The sequence below is a fragment of the Lepus europaeus genome, chromosome 12 (genome assembly GCF_033115175.1).
Source record: "Lepus europaeus isolate LE1 chromosome 12, mLepTim1.pri, whole genome shotgun sequence".
Taxonomy (NCBI): Eukaryota; Metazoa; Chordata; class Mammalia; order Lagomorpha; family Leporidae; genus Lepus; species Lepus europaeus.
Window position 1 is genome coordinate 35,807,059 of NC_084838.1, and position 14,338 is coordinate 35,821,396.

Below are 14,338 nucleotides of genomic sequence, written 5' to 3' on the forward strand. Positions count from 1 at the left end.
TCCGCCCGCACGTGGGGCGGCTGATGTAAGACCTCGGCCGGGGGCTCCTCCGCCTGCCGCCGGGCCGAGACCCCCGGCCCGCCTCGCCGTGCCGTGCGGTGCGGTGGGGTGGGGCAGGGCTGGCGGGGGGCCCTCCTGTGTCGGGCGTCGGGGGGTCGCGAGGGCCAAGTCGGCGCGCGGAGGCTGCCCCCGACGCCCGCGGAGGCGCGAGATGGGCAGAGAACGCGGCGCGGGGGGCTGGGGGCCGCCTTCCGTTCCACCGCCTTCCCCCCCGCCCCCGCACAATCGGGGGCCGACGGCCCGAACCCGGGCGCCTGCTGGGCCCGGTGGCGTCGGACGCGCAGCCCAGGCCCCCGGGGTGGGCGGCCTCGCGGCGGGCCCGAGCTGCAGCGCGTGGCGGCGGGCGGAGTTGGCCCCGGGCCCGGCCGCCTGCCTCAGCTCAGAGCCGCCGAGCGGCCCCGTCCCCGCGCCGCGGAGGCTCTCCCTCGCTGCTCTGACATTTTGATGCCCGAGAGGACTTCCGAAGGAAACAATGAGCATTTCCGCGGGCGGGGGCGGGGGGGGGGTCGCAGTTACACCGTTCTCCCCGCAGACGTCTAGCTCGGTTACGACCTAGGGCCCCCGGTGAGGTACGCCGAGCCTCGGTGGTCTCCATTTTGGCGACGCCTGTCAGGCCGCCTTTGTCATGCTCCGGCTCCAGGGGTCCCGCGGTTAGAGCCCCAGGTCCGGGCCGTATAGTTACACTCAGCAGAAAGTAAATAAACAGCATGGTGTGTCAAGCCGGACACCTTCTTATTTCTGGTGTGGACAAGAGGCAATTTGTTACAGAAAAACTCCATGCATTAACTGAGGTAATTTTATGGGACTGAAGCCCCTTCGCCCGTGGTTTTACCCAAGTGGCAGACTATAAATAGCCCAAACTTAGTTTTGAAGCAATTACATATCAGTTTTGATGATAATGAATTCTCATTTCAAGAGGACGTTTTAGAAGGATTACGGAAAGAGGCGGAATCTTCCCAGTTTGGAGTTTCCTCCTCGCCTTGTAGTCTCAGCCACACAAGCCATGGAAAGGGAAAGTGGAGAGGGGTGTGCTCCTTGGGAGGGCACCTGGGGAGCTGTCATTGGGGACCAGGCAATGAGGGCTTTTACCAAAAAATTACAGGCAGTTACCAAGCATCCACCTTTAAGGGCTTGCTACGTTCTTTCTCATGTTATCCCCTGACAACCCTGTCAGGCAGGTGACCCTTTCATCATGTCACCGATGGAGAAGCGAGGCCCAGGAACCGCAAGCAGTATCCCCACCAAGAGATGGAACTAGGATTTAAGCCTAGACGGGTCTGGTGGGTCAAAGCTGCACCATCAGTCTGGCTAGAGTGGAGTCCCAGGGTGGGGGCCTGCTTTGGTGTGGTAGGCTGGGGACAGTGACAGAGGGCCTTCAGGATCCAACAGCCTGCAGGTAAAGGGGAGATGTTGGCAGGGCCTTGAAGCGGTAGCTAAGAGAGAAAGTGTGGTCACCTAGTGGCTGAGGGGGAGGTGACATTGTGGCTCAGGGAGCATCAGGCAGATCTTCAGGGCCTGTCCCCTCTTTGGCCAACTGGAGGGGATGAAGGACTCTTTGCCTCTGGTCCATAGCGCCCAGGATAAATGTGTATTTTATAAGATTGAGCTACGAAGTAATTAATAAACACAGCCACAATGTGCAGCAAATAAAAAGCCAGCGAAGGAGCCAAAGGAGGAGAGACGACAGACACAGCTCTGTGCCTTCTCACACAGCCGGTGCTGGCATGCACCTCTGTGAACAAAGAGCGTGTGTTCCAGTGACATGCTTCTTTGTCAGGGGCTTCACTGCCAGAGGCATAAATAACACAGGCAGAACAGGGTGTGTCTCGCTGCCCTGCCAACATCTAGCCGCCCGCCCGCCCGAAGGGGCTGTTGTCACAGGGCCCTGGTTTTGAATATTGCTGTCCTCAGCATCATTCAGTGTGTACATCTGCATGGGAGAAGGACGCAGAATATATAATTGTATCCAATCTGCAGTTACTCTCATGCCAGTGCATTTACAGATCTGAACAAGGGCTGGAAAGCAATGAGGAAAAGCGAAGCAGCTTAGTGGGTCAGGGACACTGGACTATGGTTGTCTTCCGTTGATGTTAATGTCTGCCCAATAAATAATAAAAATATCAAGTAGTGCCGGGTTTTGGCACCTCTTGAAGTCTTAAAACTGCTTGTTAATCAGAATGTGTGTGTGTGTGTGTGTGTTTCAATAAGCTCTAAGATGTCTGCGGAGAACACTCTGAGCTAGTTTGTAACTCCTTGGACCGTTCCCCTCCCCACTGCCTGGGCAAAGGCACATTATGTGTCAACTCATCACATGATCCTAGCCTTCCACATGATCCTGCTGAGGACAGACTTTAATCAACTGGGAGATGAGAGGACACGGCACTGCCCAAGCATGGATTCAACTGGCTCTGAAACCAGTGCAGTAGAGGGAGCTGATGCACAGTACAGGATGAGAAAACCACCACTCCTGAACCCTGGGATTCTTCCCTCACCCCATACACATGTGCACGGGCTGCTAAGAATACGTCTCCCCACGTGCCTCCATCACTTGGCCAGCACACGGTAGGTGTTGAAGGATCTCACTTCTCAACCAGAATGTGAACTACAAAGGTTCCTGGATGATGGAAATGGAGGGGAGGACTGCGGGGCCTTCTTCATAACATAGTAGATACTTTGCGAATGTGTATTCTAGGGCTGGTGTTGTGGCACAGTGGGCTGTGACTCCCGGATCCCTTATGAGTGCCAGTGCAAAGTCCTGGCTGCTCCACTTCCCATGCGGCTCTCTGCTATTGTGCCTGGGAAAGCAACAGAAGATGGCTCAAGCTTAGAGGGTTGAGGCAAGGAAAAGGGAGAGACAAATGGGTGAGAATGTGTTCAGGAATGAGATCCTCTAGGTCTCCACAGGTAAGAATGGAGGAAGGGAGGGGGTCAGGAGTGTGGGCAGTTCCAGGGTGAGTATGGGTGGGGGCAAGGAAACCAGGTTCCATCTGTCCTCTGAAGCCAGCTGTGGGTGCAGGGCCTTTGTTCCCTGGAGGCAGCAAGAGGGAGCCAGGTCTAACATTAGTGTACGTTGCCTCTCCATTAATCCCGGCCACAGCTCCCTGGGACAAGACTGTAATCCACTTTTTCAGTAGTTAGGAAACAGGCTCAGTGAAGGCAGGTGGGCTTGCTGAAATTCACAGAGCTGGTAAGAAGCCGGATTTGTGTGTCATTAAGAGCTCACTGTAATTCATCCTCATTACTTTGATCCTCTAGTCCCTACAACTGCTTCTGGAAAAATAAACTTTTCCCCTCTGCTTTAAGAAGATTTACATGCTTATTGTGTGTGTGTGTGGGGGGGGGGTAGAAAACACTGAAAATAAAATTTAAAACAATTCCTAGCGTTGAGATACAGCCACCATTAAGGTATGTATCCTTGTAGCTCGCCCTCTTTTTTTTTTTTTTTTTAAGATTCATTTTCTTTATTTGAAAGAAAGATGGAGAGCTGTAGAGAGAGAGAGAGAGAATCTTCTATCCACTTGTTTCTCAACAAATGTCTGCAATAGCCAGGACTGGGCCAGGCAGAAGCTAGAAGCCTGGAACTTAATCCACATCTCCCACGTGGGTGCAGGGGCCCAACCTCCTGGGCCATCACCTGTTGCTTCCCCAGGGACATTAGCAGGGAGCTGGATAGGAAGTAGAGCAGCCAGGACTGGAACCCCTGCTCCTCTATAGGATGCTGGTGTCTTAGGCAGCAGCTTAACCTGCGGTGCCACAGTGCATCCCTCTTTCTCTCTCTCTACTGTAAATATTTCTTTAAAGAAAAACAATGTTGGGATCAGACTGAAAATTTCTTTTTTAGAAAATTGCTTTTTCTACCCTACCATTATGATACGTCTGTGCTAATGTACGTTTGTTCAGTGGTTTTCCCTGTTTAGGGAAGGACTTGGATCCCATTCCATTGTCCACAAGCTGGATGCTGTTGGGATTGAGGCTGTCGTGAGGACTAGACGTGGTCATGGGAGTGAAGCGCCTACATGGCTCAGCCCCGGCTCCCCTGCGGCTGCCAGTCCCGGCCCGTGCAATCCTATACCCTAAGCAGAGTGCCCAAGCTCGCTGGCCTCCTCCAGGGCTAGCTACTGCTGTGCCTGTCAGTTCTGCACTTCTGCTCCATGTCTGTCATATTCTGTCATTACCCTGCCCTTTCACTGAGGGGAGGAGGGCTCACCCCAAACCAATACAAGTTTTTGACTCTCAAAAGGGTTGGACTCATTTTTCTGCCTCACACAGTCCTTGATCTCTCTTGAAGAATTTGGAACATGTCCCTGAACTACACGGAACAATCTCTCTACGTCCCCTTCTCTGTGCCCTGTTCTGCTCCGTAATCAGCCAGTGTCCGTGCCATCCGGACCCTCCATTCGTCATGGGGATTTCCTTATGCACACAGGACCAACGCTGACCCGGTCTGGCTCTCACTGGCTGCATGCTGCCCTCTGCTCTCAAGCCCACCCTGCCTGCCCCTGCACAGCCAGGAGCCCTCGGTAGGCACCGGGCCAGTCCTCCCTCCCCAGACCTGGGCACCACCAGGGTGCTTCACGTGCTCCCTGACTGCTGCTATTGTCTTATTTGATAAAGGTACGGAGTCCTAAATACCCTCACATTCTTCATTCTTCCTCGGAAATCAAGGTAGGCAGGCTCCTGGCTCCTTTTTATATGTGCACCATAGCAAACCTGGAAACTATCATTAAAACAAAAGGCAGGCAAGAGAAAGCTGCGTCCACGGCTAAGCCCTGTTCCTGTTTGGGCTGTCTGTCTCTCCAGTCTGCTGTCTACACACATGCAACACTTTCTCAAGTCTCACTTGTGAGCAGCCGCATCTCATTAATAACAGCTTTTCAAAAGGCAGACGGGGGAACCCACTACATTAAATATTCAAAGCAGTTATAACAGACATGCTTATGTCGAAATCAGGAGCACCCAGGAAAACGCTGTCTATATAACAGTCAAGATTTTTTTTTTCCGGGGCCAGCATGGTGGCATAATGCTTAAAGCTGCTACCTGCGATGCTAGCATCCCATATGGGCGCCGGTTTGTATCCTGGCTGCTCCACTTCCAATGCAGCTCCCTGCTAATGGTCTGGGGAAAGCAGCAGCAGATGACATGAGTGCTTGGGTCCCTGCTATTCCCGTGGGAGACCCAGAAGAAACTCCTGGCTCCTGGCTTCATCCTTGCTCGGCTGTGGCTGTAGCAGCCACCTGGGGAGTGAACCAGCGGACAGAAGATCTCTCTCTGTCCCTCTCTCTCTGGAATTCTGACTTCCAAATAAACGAGTAAATTTAAAAATATTTTTCCCAAGAGGGTTAATGACATATCTTGCTCTCTGCTCTTTTTAGTTAACTATGTATTTTGAACAAATTTCCATGCCATTGATTCATCACCCATAATAATGTTCCTTGAGGATATTCCCCTGAAAATAAATATTTATTTTTCTGAGTGTAAGAAAAAGCAAATTTGTGGGCTGCAATAAAGCATAAAGAATAAAGTAAAAAAGCAACCCAAATCCCATTACCTACAGGCAACCACTGTTAACATTTTTATAACTACTTGCCAACCTACCGCTTTATAAATATAAATGCATATATAAAATATATACTTTTATATAAAAGGAATTCCGTAAATGGTTTTTGTAATGTGCTTTTATTTTTCACTTAGCAATGGGTCAAAGAGATTGCTCAAAGTCAATAAAAACAGATATGCCTCATCATTTTACAAGACGTGTTATTTGTTATTGTATAATGGTATATAATTTATTGATTCAGTCTCCTACTGATGGGCATGTAGGTTACTTCCAGTTATTTTCCATTATATATAACATCTGTGTACAGTTAGCTCTTAAATTACAAATTTTTAGAAATATGAGGGTACTTCAAAAAATCATCAAAATAGAATTAAGAGGAATTAATTATTTTTATTTTTTTAAAGATTTATTTATTTATTTGAAAGTCAGAGTTACACACAGAAAGAAGGAGAGACAGACAGAGAGAGAGAGGTCTTCCATGTGCTGGTTCTCTCCCCAATTGGCCACAGCAGCGAAGCTGTGCTGAGATCCGAAGCCAGGAGCCAGGAGCTTCTAATCTGGGTCTGCCACGCAGGTGCAGGGGCCCAAGCACTTGGGCCATCTTCCATTGGGCCATAGCAGAGAGCTGGATCAGAAGTGGAGCAGTCAGGACTCAAACCCAGCGCCCATATGGGTTGTCGGCACTGCAGGTGGCGGCCTCACCTGCCTCGCAGCAGCGCCAGCCCCTCAAGTATATTTATTTATTTACTTGAAACACAGAGCAACAGAGAGGAGGAGAGAGAGATTTTCCTGTGCTGGTTCACATCCCAACTACCTGCAATGACCGGGTCTGGGCCTGGTAGAAGCCAGCAGCAGGAACTCCGTCCTGGTTTCCCACACAGGTAGCAGGGACCCAAATCATTGGGTCATTGTCCACTGCTGTTTCCCAGGCTATTAGCAAGAAGATAGATAGGAAGTTGAATAGCCAGGCCTCAAACCGGCACTCCAATATAGAATGTGAGCATCACAAGCCACACCACGACACTGAGCCAAGTGCAAAAACAAAACAAAAAAAACACTGAAATTCATGTGTAGTTTTTTCATAGTCAGCATTTCCCATGAATTATCTGAAGTGCTCTCATTCAACTCTTGAATGGGAGGAATGGAAGCACACACATTTCAAATCTGCATGTGCACAGCCAGACTATCCTTCAAAGGCTGTACTGCTTTTTAACTTCCATTAACAGGGGATGGGTGTTACAGTGCCTTTTTTAAAAAACTGATTTATTGGCCGGCGCCGTGGCTTAACAGGCTAATCCTCCACCTTGCGGCGCCGGCACACCGGGTTCTAGTCCCGGTTGGGGCGCCGGATTCTATCCCGGTTGCGCCTCTTCCAGGCCAGCTCTCTGCTATGGCCCGGGAAGGCAGTGGAGGATGGCCCAAGTGCTTGGGCCCTGCACCTGCATGGGAGACCAGGAGAAGCACCTGGCTCCTGGCTTCAGATCAGCGAGATGCGCCGGCTGCAGCGGCCATTGGAGGGTGAACCAGTGGCAAAAGGAAGACCTTTCTCTCTGTCTCTCTCTCACTGTCCACTCTGCCTGTCAAAAATAAAAAAAAAATTAAAAAAAAGGAAGACCTTTCTCTCTGTCTCTCTCTCTCACTATCCACTCTGCCTATCAAAAAAACAAAAAACAAAACCAAAAAAAACCTGATTTATTTATTTGAAAGGCAGAGTTACACAGAGGAAGAGGCAGAGAGAGAGAGAGAGGTCTTCCATCCACTGGTTCACTCCCCAAATGGCCACAACGGCCAGACCTGGGCCTTTCTGAAGCCAGGAGCCAGGAGTTTCTTCTGGGTCTGCCACGTGGGTGCAGGGACCCAAGCACTTGGGCCATCCTCTACTGCTTTCCAGGCCATAGCAGAGAGCTGGATCAGAAGTGGAGCAGCTGAGGCCTGAACCGGTCCCCATATGGGGACTGCAGGCCAGGGCTTTAACCTACTAGGCCATAGCACTGGTCCCTGCAGTGCCTTTTAAATAAGTAAGTAAATCTTTATAAGTGAAAGAAAGAAAAAAACAAAGAATGTACAAGACTTCCTCTCACTCTTGCCTAAGCTAGGTACTATCTTAAAAACAAAAACAAAAACTTCAGTAAATTAGTTCCCAAAAAATGTTCCAAGATAATTCAATAAGGAAAACAACAGCCTTTTCAACAAGTCACACTTAGACAATTAGACAGCCACGTGCAAAAGACTGACTCTGGACAATGTGCTTCACACCATTTATAAAAATTAACTCAAGGGGCCAGCGCCGCGGCTCAATAGGCTAATCCTATGCCTAGCGGCGCCGGCACACCGGGTTCTAGTCCCGGTCGTGGCGCCGGATTCTGTCCCGGTTGCCCCTCTTCCAGGCCAGCTCTCTGCTGTGGCCAGGGAGTGCAGTGGAGGATGGCCCAAGTACTTGGGTCCTGCACCCCATGGGAGACCAGGAAAAGCACCTGGCTCCTGCCATCGGATCAGCGCGGTGCGCTGGCCGCAGTGCGCCAGCCGCAGCAGCCATTGGAGGGTGAACCAACGGCAAAGGAAGACCTTTCTCTCTGTCTCTCTCTCTCACTGTCCACTCTGCCTGTCAAAAAAAAAAAAAAAAATTAACTCAAGGGACCGGCGGTGTGGTGTGGTAGGTTAAGCCTGCACCCGAGGCGTCAGCATCCCATATGGGCACCAGTTCGTCTCCTGACTGCCCCACTTCTTCTTCTTTCTTTTTTTTTTTTTTTTTTTTTTTTTACAGGCAGAGTGGACAGTGAGAGAGACAGAGAAAAGGGTCTTCCTATTTCCGTTGGTTCACCCCCCAAATGGCCGCTATGGCCGGCGCGATGTGGCCGGTGTACTGCGCTGATCCGAAGCCAGAAGCCAGGTGCTTCTCCTGGTCTCCCATGTGGGTGCAGGGCCCAAGGACCTGGGCCATCCTCCACTGCCCTCCTGCTGCCCCACTTCTGATCCAGTTCCTTGTAATGGCCTGAGCAGGCACTGGAAGATGGCCCAAGTGCTCGGGCCCCTGCACCCACGTGGGAGACCGGGAAGAAGCTCCTGGCTTCGGATCAGCACAGCTCTGGCTGTTGAGGCCATTTGGGGAGTGAATCAGTGGACAGAGGATCTCTTTCTCTGCCTTTCCTTCTCTCTCTCTGTGACTCTAACTTTCAGATGAATGAATGAATCTTAAAAAACAAACAAACAAAATTAACCAAGATGGACCCTAGAACTTGCTATAGATTTTAAAATTTTTCAAATTATTTATTTATTTATTTAATATATTTGAGAGAGGGAGAGAGAGGTCTTTCATCCTGGTTCACTCCCAAAACGGCTGCAATGGCTGGGGCTAGGCAAGGCCAAAGCCAGGAGCAAGGAGCTTCTTCCAGTTCAGGGGCTCAAGGACTTGGGGCATCTTCCACTGATTTCCCAGGCACATTAGCAGGGAGCAGAATTGGAAGTGGAGCAGGTGGGACTGGAACCGGTGCCCATATGAGATGCCAGCACTGCAGACAGTGGCTCAACCCACTGTACCACAGTGTCAGTCCCCATGCTTAATTTCAACATGATTTGGCTCCCCCGATCATGCAAATATTTCAGCCCCTTGTAAGTCTTATGTTAATGGTCAATGAATTACTATTAATGGTTAATAGATTAAGGGTGAAAGTTGCATCCAATTATGGTATCTGAAGGCAGGGCCTTTGGAAGTGATTGATTAAATTAGGCTGTTGGTGTGAGCCCCATGATCAGATCACAATGGCTTTCTAAGGAGAGATTCTGACATGGAAGATGAGCATCTTCCTGTCCCTCTGCTTCTGGGCTTGGGATATGATTCCCCCATGGGTATGCCTTTTACCATCCACCATCCTCATCCGACAAATTGGGACCACTGGATCTTAGACTGTGAGCCTCCAAAATTGAGAGCTGAGCTAAACTTTCTTTCCCAAGTAGTTTCTTTCAGTGACTTTAGTTAAGTAATGAAAAGCTGACTAATACAGGCCTAGATATGAGCCCCAACTAGGGGCGAGTGTTGTGGTAGAGAGGTGAAGCCCCTGCTGGGGACATCTGCATCCCACCTTGGAATGCCAGTTTGAGTCCAGGCTACTCTTCGGATCCAGCTTCCTGCTAGTGCATCTGGGAAGGCAGAAATAATGGCCCAAGTACTTGGGTCCCTGCCACCCCCATGGGAAATCCATTTGGATTTTAGAGCAGGCACTTGGCTTTGGCCTGGCCCAACCCTGGCTGTTTCTGGCGTTTGGGAAATGAGCCAGCAGATGAAAGATCTCTCTTCCCCGCACCTTTCTGTGTCACTCTGCCTTTCAAATCAATCAAACAATCATCAATCTTTTTAAAAAAGAGCCAACACCATGAGATTCAGAAGAAAACATAGCAGTAAATCTTTGTGACCTTTAGTTAGGCAAAGACTATGTTAGATAAGACACCAAAAGCACAACAAACCAAAGAAAAAATAGCTAAGTTGCACTTCATCAAAATAAAAACTTTTGTGTATCAAATGATACCATGAAAGTAAAAAACATGGCCGGCGCTGTGGCTTAACAGGCTAATCCTCCGCCTTGCGACGCCGGCACACCAGGTTCTAGTCCCGGTTGGGGCGCCGGATTCTGTCCTGGTTGCCCCTCTTCCAGGCCAGCTCTCTGCTATGGCCCGGGAGTGCAGTAGAGGATGGCCCAAGTCCTTGTGCCCTGCACCCGCATGGGAGACCAGGAGAAGCACCTGGCTCCTGGCTTCGGATCAGCGAGATGCAGCGGCCATTGGAGGGTGAACCAATGGCAAAAAGGAAGACCTTTCTCTCTGTCTCTCTCTCACTATCCACTCTGCCTGTAAAAAAAAAAAAAAAAAAAAAAAGTAAAAAACATGAGTGAAATGGGAGAAAATATTTGCTAATCATAAATCTGACATGGGACTTATATTCAGAATATATAAGAAATTTTACAACTCAATAATAACAAGGCAAATAACCCAAACAAAAATGAGTGAAGAATTTGAATAAATATTTCACCGAAAAAGATTTATAGATGGCCAAAAACGTGTAAAAAAGATGCTCCACATCATTAATTAGGGAAAACCACAATGAGATACCATCTTACACCTTTGTGCATTGCTTACGAGAATGCAAAATGATACAGTTGCGGGGCCACCGCTGTAGCATAGTGGGTAAAGCTGCTGCCTGCAGTGCCGGCATCCCATATGGATACCGGTTTGAGTCCCGGCTATATATAGCTATAAAAATGGAAACACCCCAAATGTCCATCAACTTCAGAATGAATAAATAAAATGTGGTATATCTGTTCAATATTTGTAGCATATTTGGCCATGAAAAGGAATGAAGTATTGTCACAGGGTAAAACAAGGAAACAGGGGCCAATGCTGTGGGTTAAGTGCTACTTGTAATGCCAGCAACCTTTATGGACACCAGTTCAAGTCCTGACTGCTCCACTTCCTTAACCAGCTCCCTGCTAATGCAACTCGGAAATCAGCAGAAGATGGCCCAAATCCTTGTGGCCCTGCACCCACGTGAAGCTCCTGGTTCCTGGCATTGGCATGACTCAACCCTAGTCATTGTGGCCATCTGAGGAGTGAACCAGCAGATGAAAGATCTCTCTCTCTCTCTCTCTCTGTCTCTGTCTCTCTCTCTCTCTCTCTGACTCTCTCTCCCTCTCCCTCTTTCTCTCTCTCTCTCTCTGTAACTCTGCCTTTCAAATGAAGAAATAATAACAATAATAGCAATAATAATAAAAGATGTTTGGGGCAATGGAATTCCATATCAGCATGCCTGAGCTTGAATCCCAGCTCTGCTCTCTATTCTAGCTTCTGCTAATGTGTACCCTGGGAGGCAGCAGGTGATGGCTCAAGTGACTGAGTCCCTGCCCCTATATGGGAGACAGGTATTAAGTTTCCACCTCCCAGTTTTGGCATAGCCTAGCTCCAGCATTTTTAGCGTGAATCAGCAGATGAAAGATCTCTATCTATCTCTCAGCCCTGCAAATAAAATAAGTAAGTGATTTTTATTTATAACCTTACACATTACAGGAGGGGCCGGCGCTGTGGTGTAGCAGATACAGCTGCCACCTGCAGTGCCAGCTTCCCTTTATGGGCACTGGTTTGAGTCCTGGCTGCTCCACTTCTGATCCAGCTCTCTGCTATGGCCTGGGAAAGCAGTAGAAGATGGCCCAAGTCCTTGGCCCCCTGCACCCATGTGGGAGACCCAGAAGAAGCTCCTGGCTTACTGGCTTCAGATCTGTGCAGCTCCAGCAGTTGTGGCCAACTGGGGAGTGAACCAGTGGATAGAAGACCTCTCTCACTCTCTGCCTCTCCTTCTCTCTCTGTGTAACTTTTTTCTTTTTTTTAAAGATCTATTTTTCTATTTGCAAGTCCGAAGCCAGGAGCCTCTTCTGGGTCTCCCACATGGGTGCAGGGGCCCAAAGACTTGAGCCATCTCCCACTGCTTTCCCAGACCATAGCAGAGAGCTGGATCAGAAGTGGAGCAGCCGGGTCTCGAAGCGGCGCCCAGAGGGGATGCTGGCACTTCAGGCCAGGGCGTCAACCCGCTGTGCCACAGTGCCGTCCCTCTAACTTTCAAACAAATAAATCAACCTTAAAAAAAAAAATTATAGTTTTTGTTTTGGATTAAGCTCCTACACTGGGCCCCAACAGACCAGAGTAAAAATCAAAATGGCTATCAAGTCACGTGACCTTCCAAGAACTCAGGAGAGAAAACAGCCAAATTTCCTAATCAGGTCAGATCCAAATAGCATGATAATGAAGTTCCTTGTGCCTCAGTGCTTAGACAAAAGAGTAACCTGATGTTGACCCATCAGTTATTCTGTTGTTCCGTCTTCCTGTCTCTGCCTTACAAGGAAAGAAACCGAGAAATGACAATTCAAGTTTTGTTCTTTGTTGCTGCTTTCTCCAGCTCTTCTCTGTCTATAAAACCAACCTCTGGTTGTCTCACAAGAACACTAGCTCTAGGTTGTGGAGGAAATGTTGCCTGCTTCTAGAATTATAATTAGGTCAATTAAGATATTTAAGTTGTTGTAATTTTGTCCTTTGACAAGGGGATGGCAAGCTCTGGTGTCTATCTTTAGGCATAAACACAACACACACATGGGGGAGACAAGAATTTTCAATTTTTATCTATGGCCAAACCAATGTTTATGTCTACTGTTCTGACGTCATGCTTTGAAAGGCTTCCCTTTGGCCCATAATAATCAATAGTTACCTACATTTTCTTGTGGTGCCTCTGGTTTTATTTTTTTATGTGAAATCTTCAATCTATCTAGACCTTTATTTTAATATATGGTTTGAGGCAAAGTTCTAATTTGCTTTATTTTTAATGGTTAGCTAGTTGTCCAAGATCTTTTAGTCAATAACCATCTTTTCCATAGTCAACATGAAATATGACCTTTATCACATACTAAATCCTTATATGTTCTAAAGTCCACTTCTGGACCTTCTCTGTTCATTTATTTTTCTACCTATAGCTTTACCAGTGCCCTGGGGGAGAGTTCAGAAAATGGGAAACCAGTGGACAAAAGGCGGAAGACCTCGCAGTTTGCCTGCTGGAAGAATGGGCTGAGAGAGGAGACAGACTCGGGGACACCAGGCCCCGGAGAGGGTGGCCATGAGTCCAGGAGAGAAGGCCAGACCCAGCAGCATGCAAGGAGTTTCCACTAGCCCCAGGCAGCCCACCACATTATTCCCCACCCATCTCTTATCTCTTCCTCTCAAAGAAAATACAGTCAGGCTACTCACAGCAGAGATCAGAAGGACTTCTGGTTAGTCATGATAGACAGAACTAATACGCTTATCTCCACACCCTGCCCAAATTCCTAAAAGGATCTGAAGACAAAGTCTAGTGAGCAGCACAAGAAGATAAGGAGTTACACTGAAAGAAAAATGCAAGGTGACTTCAAAAAGTTCATGGAAAATGGCACTAAGAGATAAAATTCATGGGCAGGTGTTCGGCCTAGCAGCTGGGTTGCTGGTTAGGATGGCAGCTTCCTGGGTCAGGGTATCTGGGTTCCAATCCTGACTTTGATTCCTGACTCCAGCTTCCTGATAATGCAGCCCTGGGGAGACAGCAGGTGCTGGATCCCTGCCATCTGCGCTGAGTTCCGAACTCCTGTCTGCTGCTCCACTTCCTATCCAGCTCTCTGCTATGGCCTGGGAAAGCAGCTGCAAACATAGCCCTGGGCTAGGGCTGGCGCTGTGGCTCAACAGGCTAATCCTCCGCCTAGTGGCGCCGGCACTAGGAGAATGGCGCTGGGATTCTAGTCCCGGTCGGGGCGCCGGATTCTATCCCGGTTGCCCCTCTTCCAGGCCAGCTCTCTGCTATGGCCCGGGAGTGAGTGGAGGATGGGCCAAGTGCTTGGGCCCTGCACCCGGAACTCAGCGCAGATGGCAGGGATCCAGCACCTGCTGTCTCCCCAGGTCTGCATTAGCAGGAAGCTGGAGTCAGGAATCAAAGTCAGGATTTGAACCCAGATACTCCTGGGAGACCAGGAGAAGCACCTGGCTCCTGCCTTCGGATTGGCGCGGTGTGCCGGCCACGGCGGCCAAGGAAGACCTTTCTCTCTGTCTCTCTCTCTCTCACTGTCCACTCTGCCTGTCAGGAAAAAAAAAAAAAAAAAAGTCCTTGGGCTCCTGCACCCACGTGGGATCCTGGAAGAAGCTCCAGGTCCCTGGCTTCGAATCAGC